General features: G+C 30.7%; 1 long non-coding RNA gene across 1 annotated transcript in view; it reads right to left on the reverse strand.

Annotated features, from left to right (window-relative positions):
* LOC142327603 (uncharacterized) overlaps positions 1–6,726 on the reverse strand; it is a 383,769-nt gene extending 377,043 nt beyond the window's left edge. Inside the window, exon 1 of the long non-coding RNA XR_012757025.1 lies at positions 6,587–6,726. This is a non-coding gene — a long non-coding RNA (uncharacterized LOC142327603). The remainder of the gene's footprint in view (positions 1–6,586) is intronic.
* Positions 6,727–17,744: the final 11,018 nt, after the last annotated feature.

The following is a 17,744-nucleotide window of genomic DNA, read 5'->3' on the forward strand; positions in this document are numbered from 1 at the left end:
ATAGTACGTTGGCATGTATTTATTAAAAATAAATACTTTTACATAAAACTGTAAAAAAAAAAAAAATCATAAGTTTTGTTATTATTTTTCAATAAAAATTATTTTAACATAAAGGTTCAAAGACAGCTTAAATTGATTTTCAAATATAAATTTCATAACTTGACCGCCGTACCCGGAAAAAGTAATGCAATTCATTGTGGGCTTTTTTTTAAATAAGAACAAAAATAAATAATTATTTACATAAAATATATTTTCATAAAAATATAAATAAATATAAAAATAACGTAAAAATATATTGTATTTCCCCAACAGAAAGCATAAATTTAGCTTAAAAGGATTTAAACCACTGAAACCTCCGGTTGCTTTATTGGTCTATTTACTCAAGCCATTAAATCGTAGTGAGCAATGTTAATTTGTCAATTAATATTTATTATTATGCCACTCTGTTGATCCCTGTGGCGAAATAGTAGCGTCTCTGCCTTTAATCCACAGTTCCGGATAACTTTTTACATTCAGGCGTGGCATTCACACCCTAAAAAATTCATTAAAATCTATCAACGGTTATAATTAAAAAGTTATTATGTTTTTCTTGATTTAATATATTTTTTCCTCGGGGTCCACTGATGATGGCTGTTTAACAATCGAAACGACCATCTAATGTTGGATCATAAGAAAAATCTATGCGTGTAATCTTGTTTAAATACCTTCCTGGCATTGGTTATTTATTCATATTTAGTGGAAAAATAATGATACATGAAAAATGTTACCTAAGATTTCCTTTTTGGGGTTAGGGTAATAATGTTGAAGTTTTACTGTAAAATTATAAGTTTAAATAAAACAAAAAAAAAAAGATTAAAAGATCGGTATTTTTTTTCTGCTCCCCCACCTCCAAAATCACATTTCATGACTTTTTTCTCTACGTTTACCATGTTAAATGGAAAAAACTAAACAAAAAGAAATCTATAAATAAAACGTTACCTAATATTTATTTTTTGGGGAGGCTGGAGGGTGAATAATGAAAAAATTTTATTTTAACTAAAAGTTTAGTATTTAAACTTTTGTTAAAATTTTAAACAAATTAAAGTTTTGAAAAACATCTATATTTTTAAACTTTGATCGGCTCCCCCACCCACACACAATACTGGCCTCAAAGTATTTTTTCTATGTTAACTGCATTACTACTAGTATCCCTAGGAACATATTAAAAAATGTTTGTTAAAAAATATGCAATAAATAGAGAGGTAACTTTATAATTTTTATGGAAGGGAAAATTTTGGGGCAAATTAAATTTTTTTAAATGGTAAGATCAGGATGTAAGGATGATATAAAACGAAGTTATTTTTGCAAAATTTCGAAAAAATTAACTCTCAAAAACCGCTTACCCAATGAAAATACTGACCCCAAAATTTTACCAATAAATTTCCCCATACAGACGAGTCTTTGTACAAACTTTCATCAAAATTTGTTTATCCAGTCAAGTTTTAAATACGTCAACTCACTTAAAATTTTTCGTTTTTTTTGGGGGGGGGTGGGGGTCCTGGGTCATGAAACGTAGAAAAATGTAAAAAACCCATACCCTATTTTTTTATTGATTACCGTTCTTTCCTTCTTACGGTATATCTCTGGAGCTACAATGCCAGTAATATTATTAAGTTAAATGATAATAATTATGTAAATTAAATGTAGAAGTTTGTTAAGAAAATAAAAGAATCAACCATTTTATCTCAATAAAAATAGTAATCAATAAACGTAACGTTATCAAAATTTAACACTGTTAAATACAGATGTATTGATGATCTGTTTAACATACGTAAATATGTATTTTCTCGGTAAAAGGAATCTCAATTCTAATTTATTAAAAAAAAAAAAAAAATGAAAATATTTAAATATATTTAGAGAAATAAATTACGCATGTTAAAAAATAAGTTGCAGGAACTTTTTAATTATATTTTAAAAGTCACACGTAATGATACCTTCCTACTTACAAAAAAAAGTGTGACGATATTAAAAAAAGAACAAGAGGGAAAAAGGCTATATGCCACCACTGGGCATAGCCCTCTTTGCTGTGAAAGAAACATCCACCCGCTTAACCTCATTGGTATTCTAGAAAGTATGGTGTGCCAAGCTAATAAATTCCTGGTACGTATTTTAGTAGAGCCTTATCGAAAATCGAAACAACCCGCTTTACAACAACATCAACTTTTGTCCATTTTTATGTATAAAAAAAAAGTAAAAGATATACCATGAAGTTAATCAATGTTTGAATAATTTTCCTGTCGGTTACCAAACATAAAATAATTTCCTTTTCTTTTCTTTTTTCCATTTTATTCTAATTTATTGAATAATTAATTTTAAAAATGTTCTTTTTTCACGGGCTAAATTTATATTATTTTCACACTGTTTTCTTTTAATACGGTTATGCTTGCGGAAGTTCATTCATAAAAAAAAAAAAAAACACGAAGAGATGAAAAGTGACAAAAATTACGTACAGAATATGATAATTATAGCAGAAAACTGGAATAATATTAGGCTAAAACAATAAACGAAAAATAACATTTATAGTCAAGTTTAATTTTGATAGTAGAAATTAACTAGTCATGCATCAAAAAATCTTAACTAGAATTCTATACAGAAGAATTGAGAGGAGACTGGAAGAAGTGCTAGGAGAAGACCAATTTGGTTTCAGTGGAAGTGGAAAGAGAAATGAACATTGGTAAAATAGACGGAGCATACAGGAAAGTTAAGAAAAATTTTGGGGTACATAAATTAAAATCTAATAATGTGTTAAACAAAGATGGTACACCAATATATAATACGAAAGGTAAAGTCGATAGATGGGTGGAATATATTAAAGAGTTATACGGAGGAAATGAATTAGAAAATGGTGTTATAGAGGAAGAAGAGGAAGTTGAGGAGGATGAAATGGGAGAAACAATACTGAGATCTGAATTTAAGAGAGCATTAAAAGATTTAAATGGCAAAAAGGCTCCTGGAATAGACGGAATACCTGTAGAATTACTGTGCAGTGCAGGTGAGGAAGCGATTGATAGATTATACAAACTGGTGTGTAATATTTATGAAAAAGGGGAATTTCTGTCAGACTTCAAAAAAAGTGTTATAGTCATGATACCAAAGAAAGCAGGGGCAGATAAATGTGAAGAATACAGAACAATTAGTTTAACTAGTCATGCATCAAAAATCTTAACTAGAATTCTATACAGAAGAATTGAGAGGAGAGTGGAAGAAGTGTTGGGAGAAGACCAATTTGGTTTCAGGAAAAGTATAGGGACAAGGGAAGCAATTTTAGGCCTCAGATTAATAGTAGAAGGAAGATTAAAGAAAAACAAACCAACATACTTGGCGTTTATAGACCTAGAAAAGGCATTCGATAACGTAGACTAGAATAAAATGTTCAGCATTTTAAAAAAATTAGGGTTCAAATACAGAGATAGAAGAACAATTGCTAACATGTACAGGAACCAAACAGCAACAGTAATAATTGAAGAACATAAGAAAGAAGCCCTAATAAGAAAGGGAGTCCGACAAGGATGTTCCCTATCCCCGTTACTTTTTAATCTTTACATGGAACTAGCAGTTAATGATGTTAAAGAACAATTTAGATTCGGAGTAACAGTACAAGGTGAAAAGATAAAGATGCTACGATTTGCTGATGATATAGTAATTCTAGCCGAGAGTAAAAAGGATTTAGAAGAAACAATGAATGGCATAGATGAAGTCCTACGCAAGAACTATTGCATTAAAATAAACAAGTGCAAAAAAAAAGTAATGAAATGTATTAGAAATAACAAAGATGGACCAATGAATGTGAAAATAGGAGGAGAAGAGATTATGGAGGTAGAAGAATTTTGTTATTTGGGAAGTAAAATTACTAAAGATGGACGAAGCAGGAGCGATATAAAATGCCGAATAGCACAAGCGAAACGAGCCTTCAGTCAGAAATATAATTTGTTTACATCAAAAATTAATTTAAATGTCAGGAAAAGATTTTTGAAAGTGTTGTATGTTTGGAGTGTCGCTTTATATGGAAGTGAAACTTGGACAATCGGAGTATCTGAGAAGAAAAGATTAGAAGCTTTTGAAATGTGGTGCTATAGGAGAATGATAAAAATCAGATGGGTGGATAAAGTGACAAATGAAGAGGTATTGCGGCAAAAAGATGAAGAAAGAAGCTTTGGAAAAATATAGTTAAAAGAAGAGACAGACTTATAGGCCACATACTAAGGCATCCTGGAATAGTCGCTTTAATATTGGAAGGACAGTTAGAAGGAAAAAATTGTGTAGGCAGGCCACGTTTGGAATATGTAAAACAAATTGTTAGGGATGTAGGATGTAGGGGGTATACTGAAATGAAACGACTAGCACTAGATAGGGAATCTTGGAGAGCTGCATCAAACCATTCAAATGACTGAAGACAAAAAAAAAAGTAGAAATTATTACATTTTTCATGTTAAACCACTTAGATAAATTCACCAAAGGTTTTTTACTTTTCCGTCTAGATAACGTCATAGCAGAGCTGTGACTCAAGAATAGTAGAGAGTAACCTAACGTTCAGGTCTTCACAAATATAAATGAGAGTAGGAGTATGATTAACACTGTACAAAAAAGAAAAGCTAAATTAGATGACCACATCCTTAAACATGACTGTATTCAAAAGTTCCTTCATAAGGGAAGGGAAGATTGCGGATGAGAGGAAGATGAAGAAGGAGAATAGGGATGTTGTATGATTTGAAAAGGAGACAAGGATACTATAACTTCAAAGAAAAAGCTCAGGACAGACCATCACGGAGAATGATGTTTCTTGATACCTGTAAATAGACAGTTCTACTAAAGAAGAAGAAGAAGAAGAAAAGAATTATACATATAAGAGTACTTAAAAATTTACAAAATTTTATTCTGTAGTAATGTCACTTTGTTCCAACGCATCATGAATTATAGTTTAAAATACTCATATCTGTAAATATTAATATTATTATCTATCTGAACAAAATACTTTTTTTTATTATTAACCCATATCTCTTTGACAATTTTTTGGGTCTCATGGGTTACACAACCACCCCTATAAATATTCAATATATATATATATATATATTTATTTATTATAAGATTTACCAAACTTAACCTACACTTGCTTTGCTCACTTACCGTAACTAGTAAGCTAAGGTTAAGTTTGGTTAGATTATATTTATACTTTTAGATTTATTTATTATACAAATTTATACATATATATATATTTATTTGGTTATCTCATAACCGAACATGGACAGACAGATATTTATTTGATATTTATACTGGTGGTCATATAACACATGAGACCCAATATTATTTACCAACTATTGATATTGTATTCATTTCAGTACAAAAATCTAATAACAAATTTCTTAGTTACATATATATGTCATAAATAACTTTTTCTTGTATTTTAGGACAAATATTTACATATTTATGATGAGTTATTTACATAGAATATTTTACCAGTTTATTAAAACTGACTATTTAGCATTTAAATGTTGTATATTGAAGTACAAAAAAATCTAAGTTAATTATCATGCCAGTATGATACACAATTACCAAATACTCAAGTTGACAGATTTAAATAAAAAGTTAGAAAAACTTTTAATAAATTCTTTCTTTAGGAGCGGAATATATCAGATTACTCTTTGCCCTTATGATTATTTTTTCCAACAGTTTGATGAACATTTTTCCCACCAAAATCATGTTGTATTTTTATAAATGGAAAAAATTTAAATATTATTCAGTAAATATGTCTTTACATCTATTTCCATTTAAGTTTTTTTTATTTTTATTCTTTTTCTAATTTTTTAAAGGGGTTTTTTAAATTTTGCCTCAAAATATTTAAAAATCTAAAATATATTTATCGGATAAGTAATTTTTTCCTGATGGAATGAAACATTTGCTCTATTATATGGGTAAGGCACTGTAACTGGCTGGAAATCAAAACTCTATTAAAAAAAAAGCCATGACAATTAAACAATAGTGTTTATCTATTATGTTTATGTTTACCATAAAAAAGACCTGTCAACAAATTTCTACATTTTAAAAAAAAAATATTACATGTATGCTGTTTTTCCAATCAGTTTTCCAACTACTGCTAGGTCTGGGTGTTTTTGTATAAGCAAATGCAATTATTGCTACCGGCTTGCCTAGCCTTAGATAGCTGTAGATGTAATGGAATATAACTGTAAATGTACCAGCAAACATGTAGTCTAGAACAGTCAGACCGACCACTACTGTGAGATGTGTGGTTAATTGAAACCCAACCACCTTAGAACACTAGTATACACAGTCCAGCATTCAAATTCATATAAAAGCAACTGACTTTACAAGGACTCGAATGTTACAACTCACGACTTCGAAAAATCAGCCGATTTGCGATGACGAGTTTAACCACTAGACTAACCCGGCCGGTTATACGTATTATGTACATATATTTGCATATTATCTAAAAATAAGAACTAACCTATTTTATCAAAATAAGCTATACATAATTAAGTATTCAATAACAGTAAGACTGATTATAGGAAAGTAATAATTTATCCGTACTTACAGGGAATAACAAATAACACAAAATTAAGTATAACACAACACATAACGATTAATATAAGAAGCGATTAACAACACCAAACGAAGAAACGCGACGATGAACAGGTTAAAACATGCACGCTCGGCTTCTAATTAATGTCGAACGCTAGCCAAAATTACACACTAATTAGTAGATGGCGCGAACAAGCGCATTTTACTTACTAATGACGTCTTATTAATACCGACCAAACCCGAACGATGATAGCCGAAGTTGTACAAACGACTAGCATACTACAAATACACAGAGTAAGTCATAAGTATGTAAATCCCCAACAACTTTAAAACCGTTCCAGATAGAATACTATAACTTTCAGGATAAGTTAACTACTTTACCATTTGACGAGAAATAGAATTTCAATCCCTTCTTGAGGGATGGACCAGGGGTTGTAACTCAAATAATGTAAATGGTAACATCTTTGTGCAATACATCATTTCAAAGGTCTCTTTTAAGTCAAGGAAAACTGTATAAATAAAAATTTGATACGATGTCCGTACGCAAAATGGCGGCGGGTTTGAATTTGAAATCTGAATTTTGAAAATTACTAAATTTATTAAGTTCAAATAATGAAAAGAAATTAAACTAAAATTTAATCTAATTTAATTAAAATTTATTTTAAAAGTTAAAAAAATTAAAAAAATGTATTTTTTAACACAAAAAAATTGTTTTTATTCCAATTTAAAGAGTAAAAAAATAAAAAAATTGTCACCTAATCATGCTGACTAGTTAATCATTATAGATGGTCTCTTACATTGTTGCATAAATGAAGCTTACTTCATTATTGTATAATATTCCACTTAGAATGTTTCAATTCAAAACTATTAGTACTTATTGTGAACGGGTTGTCCAACTGATATTTTGTGTACCTTTACCACATTTATAAGCAATTTTTGTTATCCATCCTTTTTATAATTTTTTTATAATTGTTTTTTTACTGAATTTTTTCTGTGTCATCTGCTAACATTGATAACATCTCACTTACTGAACAGGAGAGGGTCACACTTTCAATGATGAGGAGCTTTGGTGATAGTGTTAGATCCTTAAATGAAGTTTGTGAATTGTTTAATGCAACATTTAATGATTATTACCCTATTTCAAAGGTTACAATGAAAAAACCTTCAAATGATTTGAAGAAACAGGAAGCATTAATAATAGAGGAAAACCAGGAGGCCTAAATCTGCAACAAATAATAAAAAATCGTTAAGAGATTATGCAAGAATTTATTGAGAGTCTTCATTCCTCAACTTGTAAAACAGCTCAAGAACATAACATTAGCCAAAGTTCAGTGATTTGAAACATAAAAAAGTGAAAATTTCAAAATTCATCTAGTGCAAGAACTTAAAATGATTACGATCAAAGGCTTGAATTCTGTGAAACTATGATGAACAATATTTTTTCTGATCCTAATTTATTAAAAAACATAGTTTTTAGTGATGAAACCACATTTTTTTAAATGAGAATGTAAATCATAATAATTTTTGATACTGGACTGATAATCCACATTGGTATCACAACACACATGCATAGTATCCAATCAAAGTAAATGTATGGACAGGAATTGGTGGTGGACGATTGATAAGGCCTATCTATATCTATTGATGTAGATTTAAATGAAGTGAAATATGAGGCTTTCCTTGTCAACCATATCATTCCAAACATTCATAATGTTGCTAGCCCCAACTTCCAAAATATTTTGTTTCAACAAGATTGTGCCCCACCTTATTTCGGTCTACAGGTACATGAAATTTTAAATGGATTTTTTCCTGGAGATGGATTGGCCGAAGAGGTCAAATAGAATGGTCAACAAGATTACCTGACTTGTCACCATCTGATTACTTTCTTTCTATGGTGCCGCTTAAAAAGTATGATTAACATAACAAGCCAAAAAGATAACAATGATTTACAAAATAGAATTTGAGAATCAGCACAAAACATCACTCGGAAATCACTGAATAACACAGTATCGTTCTTTTACAACCAATTAGCACACTGTCAATCACCAAAAAAAAGGGCATTTTGAACATTTATTAAAATGAAATGTAAGTAAATAAGCAAATGTTATGATAGTAAATTTTGTTTTTTAAATAAATTTATTTGATAATATCCATTTAAATCATTTTTTTATCAATTTAAGCATTTGCGATAACAGTGCCTTAAATTATCAAAGTAATTTTTTTTTAAATCCGAAGTTTATCCCACCACCATTTTGAGTAAAAGCATAGTATCAGCTTTTTATTTATAGCAATTTTCTTGTCTTAAGAGACCTTTAAAATAATTTATCACACAAAGGGTGTTATCATTTAAAATATTTAAGTTACTACCCCTGACCACCCTGAAAGAAGGGGTTTGAAATTCTATTTCTCATCAAAAGGTAAAGTAGTTGGCCAATACATTATCCTGAAAGTATTCTACCTGGAACAGTTTTAAAGTTGTTGAGGGAGTTTCCATACTTTTGACTACTCTGTATGCAAACGATTTTACATAAACTTTATCATCAGCAAATAGTAAATTTAATTCAGTTACCCAATAATTTTGGCTCAGTTTCCAATTATAGAATTAAATTACAAACTTAATTAAACTCTATTAATTATAGAACCAAATTAATAATTTCTTTACAATGAATAATCAAAACATAATGTTCTTACACCAATATTTTAAAATATTTCTTGCCTTTGTCCTACCCTTCGGAACCACCGTTAGGTATTGCTTCAGAGGATGAGATGAATGACAATTTTTGTAGCATGTGAAAATGTCATACCTGATGGGGATTCAAACTCAGGAGCTCCGGATGAAAGTCCGAGTTGCTACCACTTGCACCATCGAGGCCAACTCCTTTTACGTTTGAAGTTACCAAACTTCAAATCTGTGTAATTAAATTTTTTTAATATTTTTCATAAATGGTTATAGAAATAATTTTTTTTTCTGAATTTGTCAAAACATGTATTGTTAAGTCATTAGGAATTTCTTTCATTAGTTAGGGAAAATGGGAATTATGGGTAAAATTGATATAAGTTATAGGGAAATTTTTTTTGAAAAATCAAACAGATGCAGAATTGGCAGATTTAGAGTTAAGAGTTCTTCAGGTCTATGGTAACACCGTAGATATAACAAGATTATGGGGAAGTAGTGCATTTGTTGTTCTTTTTCTACTGGAAATCCTATGGATGGCCTCATTGAGGCAATTTCTTTTCTCCTTCCCATGTGGTGATAAATTTCAAATCATCGCCATGACCTGAATCACCTCATGAATTTCAGATCTATCTGGTTATGGGCAGAGTTCTTACTGTAAACAACCTACAAAGTTACACAGTATACATTAAGAAAACAAATGTACCAGGAATAAAGACAGTTACCATTATGTTCAATAGCCTAATATGAAAATCACATTTGAAGAAAAAATTCAAACAATGTCTGGATATCTATTAGAGAAAAATAAATTCCCTTCACAATTCTGTAGAGTGAAACAACAATACTGTAAAATGTAATGACTTTCTCACTCATGAGAAGTATAGATTAACCACAGTATAACATATAAATTATAATACCATATTGGTATATACTCTATAGTAATACAAGATTAGGAGCTTTACAAATGACTATGTAATTATTCAATATTGTTCGATAATTCTCATATTTTAGAAACCTCTATTCTTTGAATTTCTATTTTTTAGTTTTTTACTTTTATTTCTATCATACAGCACTTTACAAATTTTTTTTATTATCCCTATATCCTTGATGTCAGATGCATAAAAACAAAAGTTTAATGCCCACAAAACAATAATCAGAATGTGTTAAAAAATGTTTCCCCTGTTAGTTTCAAATAATATGAATAAATAAATAAAAGCTCAGGTTTTCTTACAGAACAAGGTAACATTTTTTGTGATTTATTATTTAAATATGCATTACAACAACAAAAAAAATCATGGGCAAACAGAATGTTTCAATATATTTTTTAATGATTTATAACTTTGGACTACGAGTTTACCATCTTATACTTAAAAAAACTTTCAAAAAAATAAAATTTTAAATAATTTAATTAGATCTTACTCAATTATTTTGAAAGAATGTTTAGTCTACTAATGAACAGTTGATTGGATACAGAAAAGTCAGACAGAGCTGCAAGTTAATTATTAATTTTTTTTTTGTTTTTTTTGACACTTGAGCCATATATTTCATTCTTTTCATTTCAATATTTTTACGTAATTGTTTTGATTAGAGATAATCCATGAGGATCAGTCAAATATAAACCAGATTTGGTAGAACATGAGTGGAATAATGCAGAGGGATATTGAGGATGGAAATGTAGGGAGGGGATAGACGTTCTAACCATTTCAATATTTGCATTTCTTTGGTCGGTAACGTCATATCAGAGCAAGAGATTCTATCTTCACTTACCTAACTTATTATTGTGAGGTTTCTCACAAATGTGTGCATCAAACCCTACAAAATTCTGACCAGACTATGTATGCAATTTGAAGATGTGGTGTCACGTACCCAACAATATGACTGAGAAAGCAAATTTAAAGGAGTGCGTGAAACTGTAAAAATGAGTCACAGTAGTAATTCAAGGACAAGTGCAATGGACGACAACATTTGATTGATCCATAACCTCATTGAAGATGATTGGCGCCTTATGGTTGATGAAATCACTTCAGAACTGGGTATCAGTTTTAGAAATGTCCATTCCATTGTCACAAAGCACCTTGGGTTCCATAAAAGCTGTGCAGGTGGGTTTCTCCAAACCCACCGGGTTGGTCTAGTGGTTAACGTGTCTTCCCAAATCAGCTGATTTGGAAGTCAAGAGTTACAGCGTTCAAGTCCTAGTAAAGCCAGTTATTTTTACACGGATTTGAATACTAGATCGTGGATACCGGTGTTCTTTGGTGGTTGGGTTTCAATTAACCACACATCTCAGGAATGGTCGAACTGAGAATGTACAAGACAACACTTCATTTACACTCGTACATATCATCCTCATTCATCCTCTGACGAATTATCTAAATGGTGGTTACCGGAGGCTAAACAGGAAAAAGAAAGGAAGGTGGGTTTCTCCAGATATTTGATCCAAAATCAGAAACAAGCCTGACAGAAAATTTTCCAAATTCTCCTGAACTGGTTTCAGAGAGAAGGAAATAATTTTTTACATTTAATACTTATGTGATGAGAAATAGGTCCATCACTAGACTTTCGAGTCAAATTCAATGAGTATGGAATAATGAGTGGAAAGCCTTGCCTGGTAAAACTACAACATGTCCATCAGCTAAAAAAGTACTAGTTACTGTCTTTTGGGTTAGAAAGACATTGTTCATTGACTTTCTTCACGAACATCGCATGAGAATGCTGTATACTATTGTTAATTCTTGGACAAATTGAAAGCCACTTATAGGAACATACGCCACAGTCAGCCAATTACAGATTCAATTTTTCTTCATACAGCCAGGCCCCCCACACTGTCATTAACACTTGAAACAAAATTTACCGGGAAATCTTAGAACAACCTCCATATACTCCAGATTTATCCTCTTGGGATTTTTTTTTTGTCTGGAGGCAATAAACGAGGCACTGGTAGGACATAGATTCCAGAGCGTCAATGAAGTAGAGTTCATGCACAATTTGCTCAGGACTAGTTTTCAAATTTTGTATGAAGAAGGGATCCACAAGCTCCCCACACGTTGCGAAAAATGTGTAGAACTTCAACAAGAGTACATAAAAAAAAGAGTTTTGTATTTTATTCTATATTAATAAATGTTAAAAATAAAACTCCAGCTTATATTTGACTGACTTAGCACATTGTCTGCTATTAATTCCTGATGTTAACTTTCCTACACCAGTTTGTTGTTGTATACTATATCTCCCAGATATTCTTACTACAACTAAAGCATCTGAGATACAAGAGACACTAGTCAGTGTTGCTTTTAAGGAGTGTAAGAATTTTCATGAAATACCTGTGTTCAAAATAATGAAGTTGTCCTTAAGGGCCTGGATTTTAATTGGCTTGGGATGTGCAGCAATATATTTAGCTCAGTGAAGAAATTAATTGAAAATCATCACATTATTTGAATAAGCCTGGCATTGGGACTTGTTTTTGGGAATGACTGTTATTTTTATGCTAACTTGCGTTTCATGTTACGTTAGTTATTTCCATTTGTTTAAAGCACCTAATATAAATTGAGAGGAGAAATAAAACTACTTGTACATAGTATTCAGTTACGCAGCTTATATAATAGTAACAAATTGAGAATAAAATTTGTTCAAAGATGTCTTTATCTCAGAAAAAATATAACACTCTAGAAGAAGAAGGAACAGGTAGATATATAAACATGGAGATAATAATATGTTATCTCCTAATTTTTCCCCAAGCCAAGCTATTTTACCCCAAGCTGCTGTACTATTGTTTACAGCAGCAGATTTTTGTAGTTCAATAAAATGTACATACGTTAATGCTCAGCAACCATTTAATAATTTTATTGGTGGCAGATTTTGGCTATGTTTATTTTATTTTACATTTAAGATATGGTGTCAACAAATTTTAATAAAAACATCCTGGAGGAAAATAATATTGCGAGTGCATTTTCTAACATATTCACCTCATATATATATATATATATATATATATATATACATATATATGTATTCCTTTCTTTTTCCTGTTTAGCCTCCGGCAACTACCGTTTAGATAATTCTTCAGAGGATGAATGAGGATGATATGTATGAGTGTAAATGAAGTGTAGTCTTGTACATTCTCAGTTCGACCATTCCTGAGATGTGTGGTTAATTGAAACCCAACCACCAAAGAACACCGGTATCCACGATCTAGCATTCAAATCCATGTAAAAATATCTGGCTTTACTAGGACTTGAATGCTGTAACTCTCGACTTCCAAATCAGCTGATTTGGGAAGACGCGTTAACCACTAGACCAACCTGGTGGGTTATATATATATGTATTCCAATATAGAAAAACTTAACTAAGAAAAAATTATATATCTAATCATCAAAGATCCAACTATTATTTTTTTGAAAGAAGATACTATTGTTAGTAATTCAAATGATTTAAAAGAGAATAGGGTTATCAATGATTTATTTATTATTCAAGCTACAACAGGCTTATGGCAAAAATTTTGCTGCTTATGAAAAATATAAAGCCTGGTAACGCAAATCAGCTGATTTTGAAGTCAAGGTTCAAATCTTAGTAAAGGTAGTTAGTTGCTTTTATATGGATTTGAATACTAGATCGTGGATACTAGTGTTCTTTGTTGGTTGGGTTTCAATTAATCACACTTTTCAGGAGTGGTCGATCTGAGACTGTACAAGACTGCACTTCATTCACATTCATATATATCCTCATTCATCCTCTTAAGTAATACCTTACAGTAGTTCCGAAGGTTAAACTGAAAAAAGAAAGAGAAGGAGTCCATGATTCGATAACAGGCCAGCATATAAAGTATGTTCAGGTTTAAAAGTATCTGGGGGTATTTCTTGATAAGAAACTGCAACTTAAGAACCACCTTCAACATATCACGGAGAAGGCCTGTAATGTCTTCTTCGGTACTCGATGTGTGGTCAATCCTGACTGGGGTCTTAATTTTAAGACCATGAACATTCTGTATAAAGGCATTATGAGGCTATTACGCTATACTATGCTATACTACAGCCTGTTTAGATGGATAGGCTAAAATATAAGAGTTATCAGGACAAGGGCTCAACGCCTAATGTTGTTATGGTATTATTTCACAGGAGGCAGTCTTGGTGATTGAAGGTGTGAAACCAATAGACTTGACTGTGTCTGAGCAGCAGCAGTGGTATGCTGCTAAGAAGTCTTGTGAGTTGACTGGAAAAAGTTTGAGAAATTGAATAACATGGCAATGCCTTGTTTGCAGGCCAGATGGGATGATGGTGAGGGTGGGTGTTATATGCATGATCTCTTTCCAGATATTGGTTTGCAGGACGCCTCTTGGGTACCCTAATAAATATGTAATGCAATTTTTTTCTGGCCTTGGTGCTTTTAGGAACAGACTGCAGAAATTCAGCCTGTTAGATTCTAGGATGTTTTCTTAATGTGGACAATTGGATGACACCTATCATATATTTTATGAGTGCTCAAAGTACGAGTTAATCTGCACGAAGCATGTTTTTGTTGTTTTTGTCCTTTGTTTTGTTTTTTGTTTTAATGCATTCTGGCATCCTGGCTGAGGAGGACTGGAATATGTCAAAAGATGACTTCTGGTAAAGTTGATAAGGGCTAGAAACAAACGGGGTGGCGGAGGTGTACAGAGCTCAGGATGTCCCCTTATTCAGTTTTTGGCCCTGTACTATTTGTTATATGCATTTATTGCATAGTTAAGCTTGTAAATAATATTTCAGGTAGTCACATTCTTCTTTAAAAGGATAAAGCAGTAATTACAATATCAAATCAAGTACATAGAGGTCCAGAGTCAAAAGTATGCGTAGTAATTAATGCAGTGGTTCATAGGTTAAGTAATAATGATTTGTTGATAAACAAAAATAAAATGGACCAAATATTATTTATGAATAAGCTTTTAAATAAAGCAGGTGCTGTTATGACATGCGAGTATGTTGTTAATGAATCAGGAAATATTTTATACAGCGGTCTAACTTTGGATAATAAACTTCAGTGGAAGAATTTTTCCACTTTCTAGAAAAGTGTTCTGTTTTGGTTACCTCTTTTTTATTACAAAATTCTATTTACTTTGTAACTGTAGTCTGATTGAAACAGGGATTTCATATTAATATCTGGGTAAATTCTAGTAAGTACAATGTGCTACAGTGTGGATTTTTCATGTACACAGGAGATAAATTAAAAATTAAAAACATAACTACAAAAAAAAAAAAAACACTGCTCTTTATTACAGGATAATTAAAGAGTGTGCAGTTGACAATTTTATACATAGTATAATTTTTTTTTCAAATTTATTTAAACATAAATATATATTTATTTATTTATATAGCTTATGATATTTCTGGTAATGTAAGGATTCCAACACAAGGTTTTTGGAAATTTTTCAAAGAATTTTTAGAAGTATTGTGATTGTAAAATTTGTCGCAATCTCAATACTTTCTTTTACTTTTTTGTACAAAGAAGTAAAAACAGTCTGTATTTATATACATACTTGTATATAAAATTCACATCCTTAATAAATGTAGTTGTGTCAATTTTGGGAACTACTTTCTATAAAGCATCTAAATATAGCTTTTTTTTTAAGTTACGAGTGCACTGATATTATTTCATTTCATCATTTTTTTTAAGAGATTAAAATACTGAATGAAAGATACAACGGTTTTGGTGCTTTTCCCTATATTTTAACCTGACATATCTAGCAGCATTTAATGTGGCAATTACAAGAACCTTACGTAACAATTGAGAAAAAATAAATTATTCAAAAATTTAATTACATAATTTAAAAATTCTATTAATTTTCATGACATGGATAGGTGAATACAATAATTTCCAGGAACAATCGTATGAAAGCAATCTATTGCATTAGTAACAATGTAAAACACTGTGTAAAAGACTTTTTTTTCTCTTTTTCTTTTTCCTGTTTAGCCTCTGGTAACTACCGTTTAGGTAATTTTTCAGAGGATGAATGAGGGTGATATGTATGCGTGTAAATGAAGTGTAGTCTTGTACATTCTCAGTTCGACCATTCCTGAGATGTGTGGTTAATTGAAACACAACCACCAAAGAACCCCGGTATCCACGACCTAGTATTCAAATCCGTGTAAAAATAACTGGCTTTTACTAGGAATTGAACGCTGGAACTCTCGACTTCCAAATCAGCTGCTTTAGGAAGACGCGTTAACCACTAGACCAACCCGGTGGGTTGTGTAAAAGACAACCCACTTTTCTTTTTTTGACAGGTGCAGGAATTTTTCTGTAGATGGATCTTAAACCACTCCACATATGTAACTAGGATTCAACATAACTTCAAAATAAATATTTTGATTCTCATAACATTTGATGACAAACAACTTTTGCATTAAGATAAATTCCTCAGTATTCAGTGGTTAGCTCATGATTGAAAGTGTACCATACATTCCCTTCTTGTGTAAATATCTTTTACATCAATCCAAACTTTTTTTTTAGCATGGTAAATTATAACCCCTTAGAACTGACTCTTCACTATCATTGTTGATAAAATTATGTTCTATTGTTTTATGACAATAGAACAACATTCAGCACTTAAAATGACACCAACATTCGGTACATTACAGGATTAGATGTATAGCCAATACTGTTTATCTAAAGAAAACAACTGTCACTGAAGCTTCCTAAAACTAAGATACACTTATGAGTTTCATAGCAATTAAAAGATTAGAATAGATGTATTCACCAAAAACAATATATCTACTTTATTTGCTAAACAATGGTTCTTTACACTGAGATACAAAATCTGTACACAAAAGTTTATCTTATTAATTATTAATACATTGCACAGAATCTGCTTTACTAGATTTCATAATACAAACTCTGATAATTATTAATATTTCTACAAATAAAAGCGTAAGAGAGTCAAAGACCATCACATCACTGTTAATTGAAACTAAAATTAATTTTAATAAACCTAATTAAAAATAAATTTTTCAATTAATCTTTAATTATTGACTTTTAGAAGTTAGCACCAAATTAAAAATAACCACCAACTTACTAACGCTTAATTTATTGTCAACTGCAAAATATAAAAATTTAAAGAGTAAATTAAAATGTTTTTTTTTTACTATTTTTTTTTCAGTTTTTTTTATTTTCAAAAGGTTATTTATTGTACATGTTTCAACTGCATTGTTATTTTATACAATACATCCATTAAAAAACTCACTACACTACAAGAAAATTCTGCAAAACATGAAAACTTGTTGATTAAAATACGAGGTGTGAAAAAGTAAGACTGCTTTTAAGCATAAAGTATGGAATGTAGGAATATATTATGTTTTTGACTAAATTTTTTAACTACTTTTTTTGAAATTTGAAATGAATTGATTGAGTGTCAAAGTGACATTAGACTAGTTTAATGTCTTTCTTGTGAAAGTCTAATACTTAGCATATGATGTCAATAAAAAAAGAATAAATAGAAAATAAAAAAAAATTCTAATACTATAGACGAAGACTC

The sequence above is a fragment of the Lycorma delicatula genome, chromosome 7 (genome assembly GCF_047948215.1).
Source record: "Lycorma delicatula isolate Av1 chromosome 7, ASM4794821v1, whole genome shotgun sequence".
Classification (NCBI taxonomy): Eukaryota; Metazoa; Arthropoda; class Insecta; order Hemiptera; family Fulgoridae; genus Lycorma; species Lycorma delicatula.